At 47.7% G+C, this 21,659-nt stretch overlaps 1 protein-coding gene and 1 pseudogene across 6 annotated transcripts in view; both read left to right on the top strand.

The window, feature by feature from the left end:
- The window catches only part of LOC309856868 (F-box-like/WD repeat-containing protein TBL1X), a 201,641-nt gene that overhangs the window by 105,431 nt on the left and 74,551 nt on the right, over window positions 1–21,659 (top strand). The gene's annotated exons all lie outside the window — the stretch shown is intronic.
- On the top strand, window positions 9,283–10,327 carry LOC309856887 (ubiquitin-conjugating enzyme E2 variant 2 pseudogene; annotated as a pseudogene). The gene has a single exon. The product of its transcript is annotated as a ubiquitin-conjugating enzyme E2 variant 2 pseudogene (transcript).

Raw genomic sequence — 21,659 nt, 5'->3', positions numbered from 1 at the left:
GCAGACTGTGCTCTGTCTCTTTCAGTTCCATCAAGCAAGCTTCATTAGGATTTCATCTGCTTTTAACTACCTATGGTGGAGGTCGAGCAGGACATTGGAAGAAATAACTAGACAGTGGTATCCTCCTTTGTAACAAGGAGACTCTCCTCACCACGTAGGTAATGTTGACGATCCTTTCTGACCCCAGATGGAAATGCTTGTTGACACGTACTTAACTGAGTCCTTAAACCCAAGAGGCCCACGAGCCTAGCTGTGTTGGGCTTAGATCCGTGGAGAGCCATGCTTCTTCCTGAGGTGGTAATGAGGTCATGACGTCGGATTCTGATTCTGTGTAGCCGACACTTGCTGATGCTCTCACGGACGGTCATACCAATAAAGGGAACTTACTTTTTATGGGATTGGATTGGCTAGGACAGGCCTGAACACGGGCAGACCCCTGACTGTTGTGGGAGCAGAGCAGAGGTCTGAGTCTGCTCTAGAGGGTGACGGGCTTTAGGAACGCACTGGTGTTCCCGCTGGACCTTTCCAGAATGGAATTTTCTCCAGAGGAGAAAGCAAAGGTTCTTCTTGGTGGAGGAACAGACCAGTCAGGACTTGTGGACTCGACTACTTGTGCGTGGGCGATCGTTGGATGTTTTGCTCAGTAGAGGATGGTGTCCTAAATCCGTGTTTCGGGGCGTTACTTCTGGCGGTATGAGCCCGAGTCTCTGGGAGAGCACATTAGCGATGACCTTCGCACAAATGTGGGGGGTGGTGGTCAGGGCCGGAGGGCGATACCCCTGCACTTGGCATTTGCGTTCAGCGAACCTCCGTGCTCACAGGTGGGCCAGTGTGGACGTCGGGGTCAAATAGGGCCAGGATTCGCGGCCACGTGCCGTCTCTGTGGAGCTGTTCAGGCAGGGGGCGTGTGGTGGGCAGGGGTTGTCAGGAATGTCCTGCCCAGGCAGGGTGCACATGAGAGTTTTGTTTTTCTCTTCATTCCATGAATAGCAAAGGTGCGGTGAGAGCTGTCCTGCTTTGGGCAGCCTCTGTCAGGACCGAGCTTATTTCTGGAGGCAAGTGGTCAAAGCTGACCTAGCCACAGCTCCCAGAAGTGTAGCTCGGGGATGAAATTGCAGTGCACAAAGCACTGGGGTTGCAGCCCAGCCTCCACGTTTGTGCCTGTGTTAGACAGAAATACGGAGTATGTGTGCAGGGGGTCAAAGGCATGATGAGCAGGTGATTTTCTTCTTTTCCTTTTATTATTTCACACGTGTTACCTTTCTGAGGGAGCACAGTAGTATTTGGTGCTCTGTGTGGTTCCCATATATAGAACTTTCTAGAATGCCCCATACTGGCGCTGAAGCTACGTTAGGTGACTTCAGGACTGTGAAGCAGGGTATTCATAGCCATGAAATACAAATTCCGGATACATCTTCAAGTTCCTCTTGTGTTACTGTATTTGGGTAACCTCTTGCTGCTAGTACTCTGAGCACGCGGAGCGATTTCCAGCAACGTGTTGTCTATCTCACAAGCCCTTCTTGATCTGAGAATCCCCGGCTCACGAAACTTTCTAGTGAAATCGAATCGTGAGCAGTGACTGGTCCTGGACACGGGGCTCCTCTGCTTTGAACATATCGTTCTGAAGTTGGACGTCAGTGACAGCAGACGAACTAGATCGTCAGAAGGTGATTTCTTTCACACTAAGTGGATGCCAAGTACTGGGTAGAGTTGATGACCGTTATATACAAACTCACTGAATTTCAGTTTTTATAAGGTACCTGCCATTTAATGCTAATAGACCATATTTTTTCCTTTTGTAGACGTGAAGATTGTAGGTGATTTAAGGCTTTTTTTCCCCCCTTTCTTTTTTTTTAAGCTTTCATTTTTAAGTAACATCTGCACCTACAACGTGAGGCTCGAACTCACAACCCCGATACCAAGAGTCATGCTCCACCCACGGAACAGGCCTGGTGTCCCTCGTCTCTTACGGTTCCTAATAACCGGTTGCAGTTGTCTGTGAGAGGAACCGTAGATTCTGAGGTTCTGAAGGCAAATTCAGTTCTTGATCAGGTCCTGGAACGTTTGTCGCGCACATGCCAGCAGTCGCTGTCAGCGAGCAGGCTCGCTGTGTGAGTTGTGGAATGACACACCGAGAGACCTCGCAGTAAACGAAGCTTCCTCTCTTTTCAGCCGTCCTCCGCGGCGAGAGCGAGAGCAGGTGGAAACGCGTGCCCACAGACTCGTGCTGCTTACTGTTCTCCCAGACAAACCGATCTTTCTCCTTTAAGGGAAGCCATTTCGGAATTTCTAATTAATTCTTCAAGCGGACTCATTACTGGGACTGGAGAAAGAGCTCATTATGGTAATGGTTTCTCATCCGTTCTGTGGTTTGCTGTCACAGACCCTGGGGGCCAGCCCAAGCTGTAGTTCCAGTGTCTCTCTTATTGGTCTGGAACCCACAGCACCACCTTTGTTTTCAGAATAATTATCTAGTGATTTTTATAAATACGGTAAAAATCACACTGTTTTATAAAAGTGGAAGCTGTATATGTAGACACATATATGGAAACCAGTCATGTAGAACATGCCTGTGTGTGTGTATTTGTGGACATTTGGAAGCCCTAGCCTATGAAGTCTGTTGTTTGACATCTGGTACGTCCTCTCTCTGAGGCCCACCTGAACCCGAGGTGTGTCCCCGCACAGGAAGGGAAAGGTGGAGGCCCACGTCCGTGCTGTTCAGCTGGGGCGTCTGTCCGAGTAGGGACAGCTGAGATCCCACGGAGGACCAAAGCCAGAGGCGCCTTTGCCTCCCAGCGGTTTGCCGAGAGAGTAAGAGCCACGCCCTCGGTTCATGGTTGCGTCTGTCCCCCAGGACCGCTGTAACAGCGTGCCACATGCTGCGTGGCCCAAAACAGCAGAGACTTACTGTCTCTCGGATCTGGAGCATCGAAGTCTGACGTCAGGGTGTCACCGAGGCCACCCACCCTCGCAGTGAAGGAGGCCCCGGGGGAGAGGATCCTTCCATTTCTCTCTCCGCTGGCTTCCTGTGGCCGCCAGGAGCCCTGGGTGCTCCCTCCTCTGCCTTCTCTGTGTGTCTGTCTTCGCAGCAGCCGTGTGGGTCGGGGCACACCCCACTCCCGTCTGACTTCAGCTTGATGAATTCCATCTTGCAATGACCGCATTTCCAAATACGATCTCATTCTGCAGTGCAGGGGGGTTGGGACTGCAACCTCTGGTTTGGGGAAGACACAGTTCAACCTACAGGAGTGCTCGCCCCCCACACCTCATCCCGCCATGCCCTTCCTCTCCCGGACCCCCTCCCCAGCCCCCACTCCCAGCTGGCCACCCAGCCACACCTGATGCATGCCCGCGGCCACTGGACATTTTTACAAGGCAAGCGAAGAGGTCCAGTTAAAAATTCTTTGTCTTTAATAAAATCAGCATGTAAATACGACAGCGCTCCAAGTGCAGTGTTCCGTGAAGGGTCAGGGCCGCTCAGTCTTTGTATCCAGGAGCATAGTCAAGCGATGAGGTCAGAAGCCAGGCAGAGGCTAGAATCGACTTGGGGACTTTTTATTTCGTGTTTCTCTGCCAGGGGTCTGCAGATTCCAGCAGTCTGTCCCTCAGGAGGGGAGGTTGGGATGGTCACCATTCCCAGAGGCGCACGGTGGCATTTCTGGTGTGTGCGTTTCCCGGTTGTGTGCACTGACTCGGACCTTCAGCCTGGGAACCCGCTCAGTCACGCCGCATGACAAATCTTCTTCAGACAACCGAGCAGGAGGAATGAGCCCGGGTCCTGGTGACAGTGTCCTCTGTGGGCCCACTTGCCTTGTCCCTTGGAACACTGCATGATCCAGCCACACAGCAAGGACTCTTCAAGGCCCCTGGCCGCCGGGGCGGGTGGGGGGCAGAATCTGGGAGTTCTGAGCGCAGCCCCCTCCTTGTTCTAGCCAGAGGGGGCAGGAAGAGGGACAGTTGTGCCCAGGGGGGTCTTGGTGCCTGGAATCTGGAGGTGTGTCCGTGGTGTCTTGGCCAGTTTCCTCTGAAAGAAATGACACCATGGGTGAGTCTTTGATGCGGAGTTAGACATCTTTCAAGGCTCTCTGGCTCTCCTGAGGGAAGCGTGTTGAATAACACGTCTGCTCAAGAATGCTCTGTGTTTGCAGGTTTCAGAGCGTGGAAGGTGAAACTGGACCTGGGAATTTCCCCCTCTCTGCAGCGTTGGTGTCTTCAGGTAGTAAACAGGAGGTGACCCAGGTGTTCTGTCCCCGAATTCAGCCCTGGGAAACGGACGGGGGCCCTGGAGGATCGGCTTCCAGTAGCAGTTTTCTCAACAGGAAGTTTGATTCCGCATCATAATTACGCTCCCCAGACAAGATCCCGCTTCATAATTAAGAGTCCCAGTGTATGCATCTGTCAGTTCTGTCCATTCCGGCCGTTAGTGTCAGACTCATGAAAAAGGCAGCCAAACAAACTAGAATTCTGCTTTGGAGGTAAAAAGTCTAAATTCTGTTACACGAGGTAACATAAGTAGCTTAAAGCCACGAAGGGACTCTTTCGGTTAAAGGTGCTGATCTGCGCTGCTGCAAAATGCAGTCCATCTCCTTGAGTCTTCGTGTCAGGCATCTGCTCAACTAAATCAGCCAAGTTTAGGATTTACCTCGTAGGAAACCAAGAACTGGCAACAGGAACTTGTCCTCTGATCTGATGAAAACTACTGCCTGTGCCGTTTGGACATGGAGATGCTGAGCTGAGGGGAGCAAGGTATTCGCTGGGGACTTAGGGGGAGGAAACAGCCATCTGGTTTCTAAGGCTGCATGCATCTGGGAGGGAAGTGACTTGCCCAATAGGCGCAGATTTTACTCCTAAAAGAGAGCTGTGGGAGGGGTGCCTGAGTGGCTCAATGGGTTAAGCGTCCGGTCTTGATCTTGGCTTAGGTCATGAGAAAGATCCCCATCTTAGGTGCCGCACTGGGTGTGGAGCCTGCTTGAGATTCTCTTTCTCCCTTTCCTTCTGTATCCCACGGCATGCCTCATCCCACCCGCCACTCCCTGCTTTCATGGCGGCAAGATAGATCCATTTAGTTTGGGTCTTTGTATGCTTTCCTGAAGGCAAACAAAGCGAATTAAATAGTAATTATTAGCTTGGAGGGGTTGGATAGGGAGTGGATTGATGGGGTTAGTTTCTAGGCTGTGTTCGTTCATTTCGCCTAGTATAGACTCGGGTTTCAGCCCTTGCACTCATCATCAGTTGCTGTGTAACAACTGATCGCGGTCCACAGCTGAAAGTTACCAACGCTTAGTATCTCTTACTGGTTCTTAGAGTCAGGAATCCAAGTACAGATAAGCCTGATGGTCTGGTCCAGGGTGTCTCGTGAGTTGTAGTCCCATTGTCGGCTCTAGCTGTGATCGGTGAAACTTCTCCCAGCTGGAGGATCCACTCCAAGCTCATTCGTGGATGTGCAAGTTGGCAGGAAGCTTCCGTTCCTCCGTAGGGCTGCTCATTTCCTGGCTTCCGCCCAGAGTGAGTGATCCGTGTGAGAAAAATGGACATAGAGGGGAAGAGGGATTGGTGAGAAAGAGATAAAGAAAGTGCTGAAAACCATAGTCCTTTCATACCTAATTGCAGAAGCCATATACCATCAGTTCCGCCGTGATCTGTCGGTCACACGGACCCACCTTGCCGGATGTGGGTTGGGAGAGGCCAGGAGGTGGTCTCGTTGGGTGCCGTCTACGAGGCTGCCTACCACAGCACTCTGCCTTTTATACCATAAATTGGTGTCTTGGTTAGAGAGGACTCCTTTGAGTACATGACAGATTATCAGAAAATTCTGGAGGGGTACCTGGGTGGCTCAGTTGGTAAAGTGTCACACTTGATTTTAGCTCGGTCCCGATCTCAGGGTTGTGGAGTCCCCTGCTGGGCTCTGTGCTCAGTGGGGAGTCTGCGTGAGATTCTCTTTCTCTCTCCCTCGCCACCCCCCCCCCCCCCCCGGAATAAAGAAATAAGTCTTGTTTTTAAAAAGGCTGGAGAAATTCTCTTTAATTTAGCCATGCCCATGGCGTGAGCTTTGGAACCATTAGAACCTTATAAAGACTCACTTTACTACGTAGTAGTCAGTTAAAGAACAAGGACTCTGCTTATTTTGTGCTCTTAATTGTATTCTTGGAGAGACAAATCTTTTTCCTTCCAGTCGAATGGAAACATTTGTTGAGTGAGCCCTGTCAGTGCCCGTCTTCACTGTGTATCCCTGTTAGTCTGCCAGTTACTGTCAGGACGGCTGCCCGTCCACATGCTCTTGCTGCCCCAAGACATTTAGGAAATGTTGATCTTTCCCTTTCAAGACACTGAAATTGAATTACCTTCCTGCCTGTCTTCTGTGCAGAGTTAACGAAAGAAAAGTTCATGAGATTTCTTTTGTCCCCCAAACATGCCCAAAGTTTATGCAATTTTCTCTCTTTCGAAAATTCTTTAAAATTTCTATTGCTGATTCAAGTGTGGTTGACCTATATTAGTTTCGGGTGCACACCATAGCGATCCCACAGTTCTGCACGTTAGGAACTACTGTGGTCAGCGTAGGTACAGTCTGTCCGCGGGCAAAGCTGTTGCAGTGTCACTGACCGTACTCCCTGTGCTGTAGGGATCATCCCTGTACTTTGGAAGTTGGTGCCTCTTAATCCCCTTTACCTCTCGTCTGTACCCCCACCCCCTGCCCTCTGGCTGATGATGACTGGTTGGTTCTCTGTATTTGTGAGTCTCCTCTTGGTTTATTGCTGTTTTTTGTTTGTTCGTTCATTTTGTTTTTTAGATTCCACATGGAAATGAAATCGTGTGGTATTTGTCTTTCTCTGACTGGCTGATTTCACATCACCTAGTACACTCTTAGTTGAGTCACGTTGTCACAGATGTCAAGATTTCACTCTTTGCTGCCTAAGTAGTATTTCGACGTGTGCGTATACCACATCTTCACTACCTGTGGGTGGACACCTGGGCTGCTTCCTATCTTGGTTATTGTAAATAATGCTGCAATAAACATAGGGGTGCTTCTATCTTTTCCAAATTAGTGTTCTTGCATTCTTCAGTAAATACCCAGAGTAGAATTACTGGACCACATGGTACTTCTGTTTCTGGTTTCTCGAGGACCGCCGTACCGTTCTCCACAGTGGTCACACCACTTTGCATTCCCGCCACAGTGCGCGAGGGTTCCTTTTTCTCCACTTCCTCGCCAGCACTTGCTGTTTCTTGTCTTTTTCATTCTAGCCATTCCAGCTTGTGTGACGCGATGGTGTCTCGTTGTGGTTTTGATTTGAGTTTTCTTGATTGGTGAAGAGGAGCATCTTTCCATGTGTCTGTTGACCGTCTGGATGTCCGCTGTGGAGAGATGTCTGTTCATGTTGTCTGCCCATTTTTAATTGGATTATTTGTCCTTTTGGTGTTGTGTGAGTTATTTACGTATTTTCGATAACATCACTTGGAAATATTTTCTCCCTTTCAGTAGGTTTTGTTTTGCCTTTTCATTTTGTTGATGGTTTTCTTTGACGTATTAAAGCCTTTTAGTTTGATGTGGTCTCAATTGTTTATTTTTACTTTCATCTCCCTTGCCTGGGGAGACTTATTCAGAAAAATATTGCTAAGGCCAGTGTGCAGGAGATTACTGCCTCTGTTTTATTGGAAGAGCTTTATGGTTTCAGGTCTCACATCTAGGTCTTTAATCCAGTTAGAGTTTGTTGTGGTGTATGGTGAGAAAGCGGTCCAGTTTCATGCTTTGGCACGTAGCGGTTCCGTTTTCCCAACAACATTTCTTGAAGAGACTGTCTTTTTCCCACTGCATGTTCTTGCCTCCTTTGTTACAGATGATTTGACTAGAATCATGGGCTCTTTTCTGGGCTTTCCATTCTGTTCCATTGATCTGTGTATCTGGTTTTGTGTCAGTACCATTCTTATCTGTTTTTGTGTCAGTACCATTCTGTACGAAATCTTCTCTCTTACTCGTGATTCGAAGGTGATAGCATGTCTGTAGCTCTTTGCTCACGGAGCGTTAGAATCATTCATCCGTTCATTCCTTCGGGAGATAGTGATTGAGAACTGTGCACCAGGCATTGGGCAACACCCTGGAGATGTGTAGAGGACAGAATAGAGTAATAAAGGCAGTTTTGAACAGTAATTTAAGTCACATCAGATGTAGAGAAATGAACCTGGTGATAAGTAGGAGTTCCGTTTTACAAATTAGGACACTCAGAATGAGTCAATGAACACTTCATAGGGTCCTAATTTTCGAGTTGAGAAGGGATCTTAAGATTCTCGTCTGGCTCCTGTGTTTTCTGGACAAGGCAGCTGCAGGGCAGAGAGGGGAGTGCCTTTCCTGAGTGGACAGCTCCAGACCCAGTGCTCTGAGCCCATGGACATCATAGGCAGGAGGCAGGTCCCATGGTGTCTGTCAGCATCGGGAAGGTCAGAAACTTCCAGGTGAAGTATTCACCTGCACCTTTGAGTTCTGGTGCCAGATGGGAAGGCCTTACCTTGCCCTAAATGTGGACATTGCTTTGGCCCGAAGCTTGGGGGTGCCAGACTTTACTGTTTGTGGTCCTGACCCTGAGGCCCGGCTCTTGAAGGGCATTTCCTCCTTTTTGCTCTACGCTTTATTCTTGAAGGATTTTCATCCCTGCTATTCCAGTCTGGCTAAAGGGAATAATCCAGAGGGTTAAGGTGGGGGCTGGGGAAGTTGGAAATAAAAACAGAATCATAAAGAGAAGGGCGTTTTGAATGGTAGAAATGGGAGACCTGGATAAGACTTGTAACCGTGGTAAGAGTGAGTGGGTAGGTGTGTCCTCCAGGAAAGGCTAGCGATCTTTGACGTGTTGAGGATTTGCGGTGACCCTGACTCATCACTAGGAACGAGTTCTTGTGGTGAGAGCCCTCGGTATCAATCTGTTGACCCAGATTGGGCTGGTTGGCTGGTTTATGTGTGCAGGTTCTCTCCCTGGTGAAGTCAGGCACGTCGTGGCTCACAGGCACCACTGCTCCTGCAACGGTCTCTTGCAGGCACGCACGAGCCATCTCACCTGCGGGCTGCACACCCAGAGCTGGTCGGTATCAGAGCACTGGGTAAACCCGGGGACCACAAGGAATGCTACTCCTCCTGTACATTATTATAAAACCTTTTTATCGGGACTACGGGAGAAGATGGTGGTCCCCCCCAGGAGATAATGTTCCTTGTAATTTGCGCTTGTTGGAAGAACTCGGAGAAGCACAAAAAGGAGTAGGCGATGGTATGGTTAGCGGGGCCTTGGAGATGATGAAGATATGACACTTCAGAGGTGGACAGGCATGATTATTGGGCCACCAAGGACAAATTATGAAAACAATACATAGCCCGAAAGTAGAATGTGGAACTAAATACCCAGAAACAACTCCATCACTTAGATTTGTAACCAGAATGAATATGAATGGAATTAATAGTTCCAGTGGAATGGTGGATGCCAGAGCATAACGGTCTTAGCAACATGGCACAATTCATACAGCTCTAAAGTTGTACTTCAAGAGCCAAGACGGCTGATGATGTCCAAAGAAAATATGAAGCTTCCACAGCCACCAGAAGGACAAACATACGGCAGTTGATTTTAGTGGATCTCAAGCTTGTCTTACATCAGCCACCTTCTACTCATGTTAATGTCTTGATTAAATATCACAATGCAAAAATACCCACACATTAAGTGAAAGAATCCCATGAATTCATGGAAAACCTGGACATTCGTAAAAACGTATTTAATATGTGTACACCATTATGTTTTCAGGTTACAGGAAGAAAAATGCAGCACAATTCTTTTTCCTCTGTAAAAGCACTGTCACTTAAGCATAAACTTGGAGTACTCAAAATGGAATTCAGGTTTACAAGATGAAAGCATGGAGAGATGAGTCAGATGCTGTGGAAGCACGTGTGTTTCTGAAAAGTAGAAACACAGCTCGAGGAGGAAAAACAGAAGTGGCATGCTTTGTCTGTCTTGCCTAATGAAAGAGCTTCAGCTGAAATTGTCTGAAGTAGCAGGTACAATAAATATTGTCACAAATTCTGCTAATTTTTGAAGCAGTGTAGGTGCTGACTCCTAGTAATAGCAAAAAAATGTTCAGGATTGTTTGATACCTGTATTTATAATAAAAAATCTTGCCGGGGGTGGGGTGGAGAGGTCGATAAATTCTGTTAAAAGGCGTTCCAGTGTGTTACATGTAACAGACATGGTAAATATTTGTTTACAATCTCTGCTTGAGAAATCAACAGAAAGGAAGTAGGTGTATGGATATGTGATTTTGAGATTAAAGTTACTCTTAAAATGTAAATAAAATGTGGAATGTGGTCTCAGACTTTTCTTTTTAGGTCTCATCCGTTTTTTCATTCGTGTCCTGTTTCTGGGCCAGTATCCCACCCCGACAGCATATGGTGTTTGTCGTGCTTTCTCCTTGTGTTCTCAGGTTCTCTCTCTGGGCCGTGACAAGTTCTCACACTTTGTTTTTTGTTTGTTTTTGTTTTTGTTTTGTTTTGTTTTTTAAATGACCCTGATCATTTTGAGGAATGCTGGTCATGCATCTTGTAGAACGTTCTTCAGTTTTGGTTTGGCTGATGTTTTTCACTGGATCAGATTCGGGTAATGAATTTTGGGGACAGAGACCCACAGAGGTTAAGTGGCCTCCGCTCACGTGCTGTCGGGGGTGTGTGGCGTCCACATGCCGTCCGTCTGATGCAACGCCCCGTCTGATGCGCCGCCCCGGTCGCTTGCTAGTGGTGGATGCCGACTCTGCAGTTACCGACTCTGCCGTTCTTCCCAAGCCCACACTCAGGGCACGCGTGTTAAGCTTTACTGGGGATTGCTTGTGCCTTAGGTTAAAGTACACCAAGTGCGAGCTCATTCACCAGCCTCTCAACAGAAGGGGATAAAGTTTTTTCCTAACTGCAAATCTGGGTCAACTCTTGTCATAAACTGAACATGTGGTTTGTCCTCCGCCATCTCCAGTGTCGGCTTCTTTAAGGTGGAAGTGGGAACTGGGAGAGATTTCTGGAAGCATTTCTGTGCAGAATCCACCCACGAATTCGTGGCCTCTTCCCACACCTATTCCCCCTCATCTGACCTACAGCTGTCTTGTTGGCACATTTGTGTCTTGACGTCTGTCTTGGGTTGGCCTCACTGCAACACAGCATCTGATATAGTTCTGGGAGAAGAGTTTTGCACGCCCAGTTTGTAGGTTGATGCAATACTGAATTACTTTTCACGGATGTACTTACCCAGTCCGGCTGGCACGAGCAGGTTTGGGCCCTGTGGAAACGGGGTCTTCATGGGACGTGCAGGTTCAGGCTCTGGCAGGGAGGCCCCTGGGCCCGCGGGGAGGAAGGGGACCCCAGTGTGGCGAGTTCCAGGCCTGTGGGCAGCTGTCAGCACGTCTGTGGGGTGCACGGTGCCAGTTTAATTCAGCGAGAAAATCAAATTGGAGGCCTTGTTAAGAGACCTTCTCCTCTGTGTATTTTTAGAAGCAGCGAATATCAATCATAAATATTTAATGTAGTGTTTATAGACTGTAGCATCATAAAACTCCAAAAAGGTGACTCAGAGGAGGTCGGTGCATGTATTCCTAGGGAAGAAAAGAATTGCCCCAACACATCACGTGTAGAAGGAGAAGCATCATTGAAGTTCTTAGGAAAGGAAGAAATAGGTGAATAGCTATCTTATGTGTCTTGTTAATACCAGATGTGGAACCTCGTAATTATTCTTTGTACGCCAGCGTTTTCATAACTCTTTCCTGATTTTAAAAAATAATGTGAGCAATTTGAAAAAATAAAATAGCATGGAAAGAAATTAGACTCCTCTAAACCCACCCGTGGAAGTTCCCCTTCAGTGTTCTGGTGTATTTTCTCCCAAGTGTCGGTACATGTGCGTGTGTAGCAGTCTGTGTGTTCCCCTGTCTCATGCTCATCTCCACTTAAGCTTCCAGAGGAAGCATGGGTCATCTGCCAGCATTTCATGAACATATTTGTATGCATCTCTCCTGTCACGTTCGTGTGCTGTAGTTGACGGAGTACACGTAGTTGGAGATAGAGATCGCTTCCAGTTTGTGCTTTGGGGTAACTTGCTTGAAGTAGAATTGTAGGGCTCTTGAGACTGATTACCAAATTGCTTTCCTGAAAGGTTGTTCCAGTTGTATAGTACTGGGGGCGGGGGGGGGGGGCAGCCCTCTCAGGGAGCTCCCAGGATGGTGGTCAGCTGAGCTGGGAGTGCGTGGCATCTTTTCATATATATATATATGTATGTATGTATGTATTTGCATTTCCTTGATTACAATGAGGTGGACTATTTTCTCTTGTTAGTCAGCCATTTGCATTTTTTTTTTTCCCTGTGTTTTGGACAAAGGCCCTTTTAAAAGGCTTACCTTAGGTTCATTCTTTGAACTTGACGCTTTCTGGATTTTCCTTGAAGGCCAGTTGAATTAAGGATTTGTAGTGTCAGTGTGAGCTAAATGGGTCATTTCTGATGTTTGCTGGCACAATAGTCCTCTGAGTTGAGCCAAACTGATTTTACATATTAGGGCCGCATTTTTAAACAGGATGTATGTCCCAAAGCAGGACGTTAGCGATTAATTTACTAAGGTTGTACTTAGGCATGTGTTTCTCATGTCATTGGTGCAACCCCTCCTTCAGGGAGTCTGTGTGCACAGAGGTAAGACCAGCAGTTGTCATGTAAGTTGACGTGTTCAGAAGTCACAGAGACACGTGCATCCCCCCCCCCCGTCCTCTTTCCTAGTATGTGTATCAGAAGTCAGTATTTTTATAGAATGACAGCTGTAGGAAAAGCACAGATTCTTATGTTAGCCAATAAAAGATCTTTAAAATATAATTCTAAATTGGCAAACTTGTCAGTTTGTTTCCACTCGTCATTAGCCAAAGTTCAGTGTTTCCAAAGGATGTGTACATGCGCGTGAGTGTGTGTATGTGGGTGACATCTGTCTTCTCGTACAAATGAATTAATTGAGTATCTACTTTGCGACAGGTTCTGTGTGGCACGTGAAGCACGGAACCGTTTTATCAGACGGTTGGGCACGGAATTTTCTAAAGCTCTCTGAAGCCCTTATTCAGAGAAACGCTGTGATAATCTGGCGGTGGGATTCCTGTCCTTTCATGGCATTGCGGGTGGAGAGCCTTCGTGGTGTCTGGGCGTTTGTGCTCAGAAGTACATTGACTAGGGGCACCTGGGTGGCTCAGTAGGTTAAAGCCTCTGCCTTCGGCTCAGGTCATGATCCCCAGGTCCTGGGATCAAGCCCCGCATCGGGCTCTCTGCTCAGCAGGGAGCCTGCTTCCCTTCCTCTCTCTGCGTGCCTCTCTGCCTACTATGGTCTCTGTCTGTCAAATAAATAAATAAAATCTTAAAAAAAAAAAAAAAGTACATTGATTAGGGAAGAGGCTATCCAGGGCTTGAATGAGTCATTTCCTACTGAGGGTCAGTAGGCGAGATAATCCGCGGGGAAATGGCCATTTTCTCCAATATCGGGCATTTCCTGACGACTCAAGATTCCATTTCCTGTCTGTTTTCGTACCCCAGACTCCGAGTTTTCTTTGTTCTGCGGTGTGCAGTAGTCCCAGAAGCCGAGAACGGGGAGCAGCCTTCTCTCATGTGTCTCTCCGGAATGTGGGTCAAGGTCGATGACTTTGAATTTGAACTCCGTTTCACAGGGCGTACAGGTGCGCACTCACAGCGCCCGCATCCGCCAGAGTGGATTCCTTCTCCCTCCTGTTCCATCACCGGGGCGGTGCGTTCGTGGTTCCAAGTGAACCGAAGGCTGCGGTGATACTCCCCACCCGTTGCTAAAACAAAGACCGTTGAGTCCCTTTGTGTGGTCCCTGAGGACGAGCCTGCGGTGGGCCCCCCTCGCCCCCAGCCTCCAGCCCTGGAGGGGGCTTCTCTCTTGTGTGTAATGGGCGGGGCTTCAGTCATTAGAATCATGAATTGATCCCTGAAAGTTAGGGGCAGACAATGTCAGACCTGAAAGAAGACTTAAATGTAACGCTAATACCAAGAGTGACGAATGGTTCCTGGCGAAGGTGTTTTGTTCTTACTTAGTGGCCCAGTGGGACCTGAGCTCCGCGGTTTTTGTCTCCTGCACAAAGCCAGTTACTTAGCATCGTTGCCTTTGTGTTCCTGTGGCCACGTGTGAGGACGTGGGACACCGATGGCGTGACGTGTCCCCCATTGTGGAGAGGAGGGAGCTTCAGCTAACCTGGGTCTTTACCTGGAAATGAGACCTGTGCCACCTGCTGAGCCTTGGAAGCTCCAAACTCAGAATGTATAATGAGCCCAGAGGTGAGCCTGGGGCTGTTTGCTCACTGCAGGGGTGACCCGCCGATGACCTTGGCATTCTGAGACTCGGGATTTTACCTGCACCTTGCTCAGGTGTCTGATGGACCTTCTAGTGAGTCACAGTATTACAAAGTAACTTCAAACACAAAATTGCTTTTTTTCCCAAGAGAAAGCTAGTTTTCAGCTGGAATGGTTTGTGATGATTAATGTGTTTCAGATTGGTCAAGGAATGAAGAAGACGTTACGGCATAAGATTAAAAATTGGCAGTGGTCACAATTAAAGCCAGAATCCTGTGGCCAAAACAGACTGTCTGCTTTCATCTGGTGACCAGCATCAGCATGTCGGAGCCTGCAGGCACCTAGAAGTGATCACCGTGGTGCTGTGCAATAGAACTAGAATGGGGGCCCCCGAATGTGATTTTCTTGTGGCCACAATATGCAGTAAAAAGAAACCAGTGAAATTAATATTGCAACATCTTAATGTACATCAGGTTAATACTGCAGAGCATAATTTAATATGTATACAATAATACATTCGGTTCCACTCTCATTCCATTTCAACAAGTGATCCCTGTGAAAAATTACCGAAAAGATATTTTATGTCTTTTTTTCTACCATCTCGTCTGTGAAATTCAGTGTGTCATTTGCGTTTACAGCATAGGTCGATGCCGTCGGAGACTCTGAGGTCGCTTATCTAGAGCTATGAAAACTAGCTCAAGATAATGAAAAGTAATTTTGAAGAAGAAACTTAATACTGTTTTTAGGAGGAGATAGTTTTAAACTTTGATAATTTATTAATACGTGGTGTTGGTTAAGACAAAAAGTGTGGTGGGCATGTACTTTAAAAATCTGCACGAAGGACCAGTTCCGGAGGAACCATCTGGCCTGGGACATCCCCATATCCCTCCGTCCTGCAGACCACAGTCAAAGGGTTTTTCTTAGTAGCGTCGTGACCTACTGTGTCCAGTCAGGTAGCCACTATGTGGAGCTGTGGATCCTGAAATGTGGCTAGTGTCACTGAGGGGTGGACTTCAAAATTGCATTTCCTTTTAATTGATTTAACTTTAAACGTCAGTACTTGGCTTAGTTATTGGGAAACATTTAAGTATGTTGGGAGTTAGGTAGATAATGTGATCTGCGATTTCACGTCTACATTTTCTGAACTATAATAGCAGTTATGTATTTCCAGTGAAAATTTAATTTCCTAATTGAGATGTGTCATAGTGAAAAGTACACATTGAAGATTTTGGAGATTGAGTTAGAAAAAGGAACCTAAAAGATCTCAATTAATTTTCGATATGGGGTACATGTTGAAATGATGCTATTTTGCGTGTATATTAAATTTCAATGTATTATGAAAAATAACTTTACAGGTAGCAACATGTTTGAAATTTAAAGCTCTACAGAAGCTGACCTGTTTCTTTTGGACGGTGCAGGTCTTCCTCCGAGTTCTCCTGTAACAAACGAAGAAGTAATGCTTAGAGTTACAGGCTCCTGGTTAATGATCACTTCCCAGACCATGCTTTCACCTCCCCTTTGAAAAGCATTCTGTACATTCCACTGAATCATCTTGATGGTTTGTCCAGCTCCGTGTTGGGCCGTTTTCAAGCATGGCCACCTCAGCCTACCCCCGCCAAGCTCCCCCGGTATCGGGAGTTGGCCCCGAGAAGGCGGGGCTCGTCTCCCTGGAAAGGGAGCAGACCCTCTGTCTGCACTGTCTCTCTTATCCCTACAGCATCCCTGTGAGATAAAAAAGGCGAATCCCATTGTCCACGCAAGATGAAGGGCATCCAACAGGTCGCATCACTGACCCTGACAAAGGAAACTTGCAGGTTCAGAGTTCGGGATGGAGCCCAGGGATGCTTCCTCTGACAAAGGCGGTTTTTTTCAAGCTTTGTTTAGGCGGTGCCGCATCCCAGGGCTCTAAAGACATAAAATTTGAAGTCCAGCTGTCCTGTTCTCCAAGGATGGAGGGGGACACGGGTGAGGGGAGACTGGCCAACTGGGCTCGAGGCCCTGTTCTGCCTCGTGAGCTTCTGCCCCGTGCCCAGAGACCTCTCTCTCTGTCCGCGAGGATCTCCCCTGTGTTCTAAGGGCTAAATGAAGTAGCCAAGACGAAAGGGAGGCTTTTTCTTTCTTATCCTAGGTCAGACGAGACCAAACGCAGTGTTGGGAGTTTGCATTGACATGAGTGTGTGGTGTGTATGTCATGGCCACCCGGCACAGGAAAGGACCTGATCTTTCGTCTTTGTGGTCTTCCCCCTGGTACCACCTCCATCCGCACAGCTCGTTGCAGAATATTTGCACCCAGTAAGCTCTCCGTGCATCCTTCTGCTCTTCAGTCATTTGCATTCACTTCCTCTCTCAGCGTCAAACATTCGGTCTGCCAGCCTGCGTTTATTGAGCATCTACTGTGTGGACATCCGGAACTATGTTAGATGCGGGGAATATAGCAGTGAACAAAGCAGACAAAAATATTCCGGTCTAGTGGGCTGAGAAGTAAGTGCTCTGTGTGACACATTAGATGTGGTGCTACAAACGAGAGCCGGGGAAGTCACTCTGCTGTCGGTTATATTGCATTTTATGGATTTCAGGGACCGGCGGTGTTTATCAAAGGCAGATACAGTCACACGCACCCTCCAGCACTGTGGCCGAAGCAGAATGTAGTAGGAGTGTTAAAGTACTGATTGCTTTTCAGTGTTACTCTGGTATATTTGAGTTCTTTTCTTTGATTTTCAGCCATGGAATTAAAAACTCAAGTTTTAAAAATCTTTGTATTTCATAAGATAGGTGAAACACCATTTTCCGTTATATAACAGCACTTGCTCAAGGGAAAAAAAAACCCCGCACACTTTTTAATGTACCTTTGCCAATTAGAAAAATTGTAAAGTGAAATTGATTTCTCTTGGGGTTTGTGCAGAAATTAGCGAACTTACTGCTTTTCTCTGAGCAGGATCTTGTTTCACCTACAGAGAGGCTTGTGATCATGGCCGGTGGAGTGAGGCGAGCTGACAAGTAAGAAGCCGCGGTTTTGTTTCAGTAGCATCTTCTGACCCAGTAAGGAGAATCCAGGGTGCATTTTCTTAGAGTGGCAAGGCCGTTAAGACGTATGCAAACGCAGCACTTTTTAGTAATACGAAGCCTTCAGTAAAGTATTTTGCTTTCTGAGACGCTTCGTGAATCCTCGTCACGTTTCCCCAGTAAACTGGTTCTCGGTGCCCCACTGGCCTGCCGCACTGAATTTCCATTCGGTGAGAGCGGTCTCGTTGAATGGAGGTTTACGGCCCCTAGACTTTAGAAGAGATTAATGCAGTTAGACCAAGCCGTTGGAGGGTCCGGTATGTGTGGATTGCTTCCTCACATTTATGGTGACTTGGACACCCCGATGTGCACGTGGCAGCGGACGGAGTGGCAACAAGGCTTACATGTGGGCTTCATCCATGCGGCAGTGTTCTGCGTAATCGTCTTCTATTTAAAATTTATCCCATTTCCTAAGCACACATTTCCCTTCGCAGGTAGCTGCGTTTAGGACAAAATGTTCATAAAATGAGTTTTTATAAGCTAACCTTTCACAACGTGGAACACATTTCAGTTTGAATTAACTTATTCCAGTTTTAGTGAAAATAATGGTATTATGTTACATAGTAGGCACTTGGACACATTTTGTAAAGGAACTTCAGAGGATTTGGGGGGTGGTATCTGGAATATTGTAGTGATTTTACTGCATAATTTCACATTGTGAAGCTCTAGCCATAGAAGCTTGGGCTTTCTCTGGACTCCAGAAAGTACACAGTCACTGCTAGCTATGTAGCATTTCATGGTGGAAGCACAAATGACTTCTTGATATATGCCCATGATAAATGTATATTCATCACCCAAGAGATTATAGGGAGTTTTGTGTGAAAAGACGGAAGTCAGCTGTTATCCCCCTCCCCCAGATCTGGCCTGAGCATTGCCATGTTCATTGAAAAAGTCAGTAAAAGCTGGGGATCCTCAAAAAGGAGGCGTACACATCTTCTGCTTTCTGTTGTTAAGGCACGTGAATGCCCAGTCATCGGTGAGTACTCCCGAGGGCCGGCTTCCCCTTTGCTCTGAGGAGTCCCAGCCAGAACTCCCCCAAGGGACTCCACCCAGAGCGCCCAGCATCTTTTGCAGGGTTTCTGTCTTCTGGTCCTCCCACATGAAAGCAGCGCAGAAGTCTCTTGTCTGCATCTCACCAGACTTCCCCCGTATCCCCAGCCTGCTGGGTTGTCTTGCCTGCACCGAATCCGTCTAAAGGGCCTTCCAGTTCATTTCTGGGAAGAGCTAGTAAAGGGTTCCATGCGCACTCGTACTTCCTGCGTTTGGGTGATGTCTCCGTAGTTTGCAGTTACCGGGAGCGAGGCCAGCCGAATGCAGCTGAGTAGCCCCGGATGGGTTTGGGGACACTGCGTGTCTGAAGGATATCCCGGCCGCTGGGAGTAGCGGAATCCTTCACAAGAACTGGCTGCGACTTATCTTCTGATTGTTAGACCGTACAGTAAAGGGTGCAGTCTAGTCACGACGCATGTGTTGGACTAGCTTGGTGGTAAGGTTTATGTGATAATGATACCAAACTCTCACATGTAAGTAACAACGGGGAGGCACCGCCGTCTGCTCATAAGGGTATAAATTTGGATGGCTGTGATCTCACCCAGCTTCTGCTTCTACCCTTACTATATGATTATCATCGACGCTTACTATAGAGCCCTGCAGGACCCGAAAATGGTGCATGAGTCATCAAGAAGGAAGATGCAGTGTTCAGTGGAGTTCGGTGTTAAGTACATCTTACTGTACTTAACAGTAAGGTGTCGGAAGGTGTTGTGTTTGTTGTTGTTGTTGTTTGTTTTTTTGTGTGTCTTTTTTGGTGCTTATCTGTTAAGTTTCGTTCTTGTTTGAAGCACAAAGCTAAGCTTTGTGGATTTGTAGGTGCTGAGCTGGATGCCCTGTGAGCTCAGGGGTGCAGGTGCTGATGCCCTGACCTGCTGCAGCCAGACAGGCAGGAAGCAGAAAAAGAGACAAGGTGCTCGGGTAACCACACGGGCTGCGAAGGTCAGGAGCAGGGTCATGTGTCCAAGTGACTTGGGTGGAAGGGGTTCCATGGTAGAGGCAAGAAGGCTTCTTAATGAGGAGATGATTGAGTTGAATGAAGTCTTGGGGATGCACCTGGGGAGAGCCAGGAGACAGTTCGGGAACAGCACGCGCAAAGACCGGGCAGTAGGACCGAGCTTCAGGAGCATGAGAGGTGAAAAGCCAGACCGGGCAGGTGTGATGTGATGTGAGTGAGCGTCTGACAAGGGGAGGGGATCCGAGCTGTGTGCGGGGAACAGCCATCAGTAGTAATAATGGTGGGGCGTCCGGACTTGAAACCCTCCAGTGCCTTCCCACGGCACCAGCAGGTGGTGGCTCCTGTGTCGGGGAGGGATTGCAGTGGCTGTAGGCCGCTCCCAGGCAGAAGACAGTCTCGTTTTCCACGAGCGGAGCTCCATGGGGCCAGGAAGGAAAGCCCAGATTGGGGATACTTGAGCAGAGATCACCGCAGATGTCCCGGGTACAGGAGGCCAGGAGGGAGGTGTCGTCCGCTGGGACAGCAGGTGGGAGGAGGGTCGTGTTCGTGTTGGTGTGGGAGGTGGGTGCAGGGCCCCGTCGTGGACAGGCAGTGTTTGGGTTGCTGGTTGGACCTCCACGAGGACATGTCATGTGGGACCAGTGTGGAGCTGGGAGGGCCAGGACCAGAAATGCATCTGGGGGCTCAAGCCAGGGACAGGGTGAGTTCTCTGGGGGGCAGGTAAAGGGTGGTTTAGGCCTAGCTCGAGGCTCCACGGCACAGTCAGTGGGAGGAGCCCAGAGGTCAGAAACGATGCCTTTCAGAAGCTTCACTAACGTGCCACAGTCATTTGATAACCCCGTGTATTTTCGTAAAGATTGACACAGGCTTGTAGAAGATCAGGGTTGAGTGAACCACCACCATGGTGGTTAGTGAACCGCCATCTGGAAACCTGACAGGAATTTGTTAATGTCATCCTCTTTCTAACTCCTTCCTCGTTTCAGAGTAAGGGGAACAGCTTCCACTAAGAATTATGCCGAAATTTTCATTTTTCCCCTGAAGCTTTCATCCGAGGTAGGGAGAAATTATTTGGCTGAGATTAATTGAATCTGAATCCCTCTTGTTTTTCTCAGGCTTCTAGAGCTTTTGCCAGTAACCACAGGCCGGTGTTGAACATCATTTAACAGCATAGGGTGTTCACCTTTTTTTTGAATGGCTTTTATGATCTTGATTGAACAAGAACTTGCGTCCCATTTCCCAGCTGCAAAGATTAATACGAATTTAATTAACCAAAATGTGTCATTCTGCTACCATGTAGCTAACTAAATTCCCCAAGGACAGAAACTGGCCTAAGAATTTCCGGGTTTGGTTAATGTGCACATATTTCAGAAAGTACCAAGATTCGGAGATTGTTTCTAGAGAACGGCTCTGTTCCAGCAGGAAGTGTGTCAGAGCCAAGAAGGAATCTGGAGAGAACGGAGTCCATTTGGTGTTTCCTGCTTTAAGGGTTTGAGACTGGCTCAGGAGGAGAAAGTGGTCATGTTTTCTTGACACTCACTTCAAAATAAGATGGCTGATGTGTGATTTAAGTCTCATCACCGTTTTGATCTAAGTTTCTTTTCAACCAACAAGTCGGGTCTTTGGAAGAAATGCATTTGCACTGAAGGTTGATTTTCTTTGAGATTTTCTTTTACCGTGGTATAAATACACAAAATACAGAATTTCCCATTTGGGGGCACCTGGGTGGCTCAGCTGGTTGAACGTCTGTTCGATTCTTGATTTTAGTTCAGGTCATGATCTCAGGGCGGACCGGGGCGGGGGCGGTGCTGGAATCAAGCCTTGCGTCGGACACCGTGCTGAGTGCTGAGTCAGCTGGGGATTTCTCGCTCGCTTTCTCTGTGCACCTCTGCCAGCCATGCTCACTCTCACGTAAATAAATCTTTAAAAAAATTAAAAAGAAAACGTGGTTAAAATGGTAAATTTTAAGTATACAATTTAGTGGCATTATGTAGATTTCACAGTCAATCCCCAGAACTGTTCTTCCCATGTTCAAACTCCTGTAGCTGTTAGGGCGGTGACTCCTTTTCCTCCCGCCCACCTGCCCACTCCCCGCAACCCCCGCCCTGCCTTCTGTCTCTGTAAGGTCGCCAGCTGCCGCACATGGGTGGGGTCACACACTCTTGCCCTTTGGTGGCTCATTTTCCTTAATGTCACATCGTTGTCGTTCACCTGTAGTGTGGCGCGTATCAGAATTTTGTTCTTTTCAGAGGCTGACTAGT

The sequence above is a fragment of the Mustela nivalis genome (genome assembly GCF_964662115.1).
Source record: "Mustela nivalis genome assembly, chromosome: Y".
NCBI classification, from domain to species: domain Eukaryota; kingdom Metazoa; phylum Chordata; class Mammalia; order Carnivora; family Mustelidae; genus Mustela; species Mustela nivalis.
Note: the sequence above shows the minus strand (reverse complement) of the source record. Positions and strands in the feature narration are given on the sequence as shown.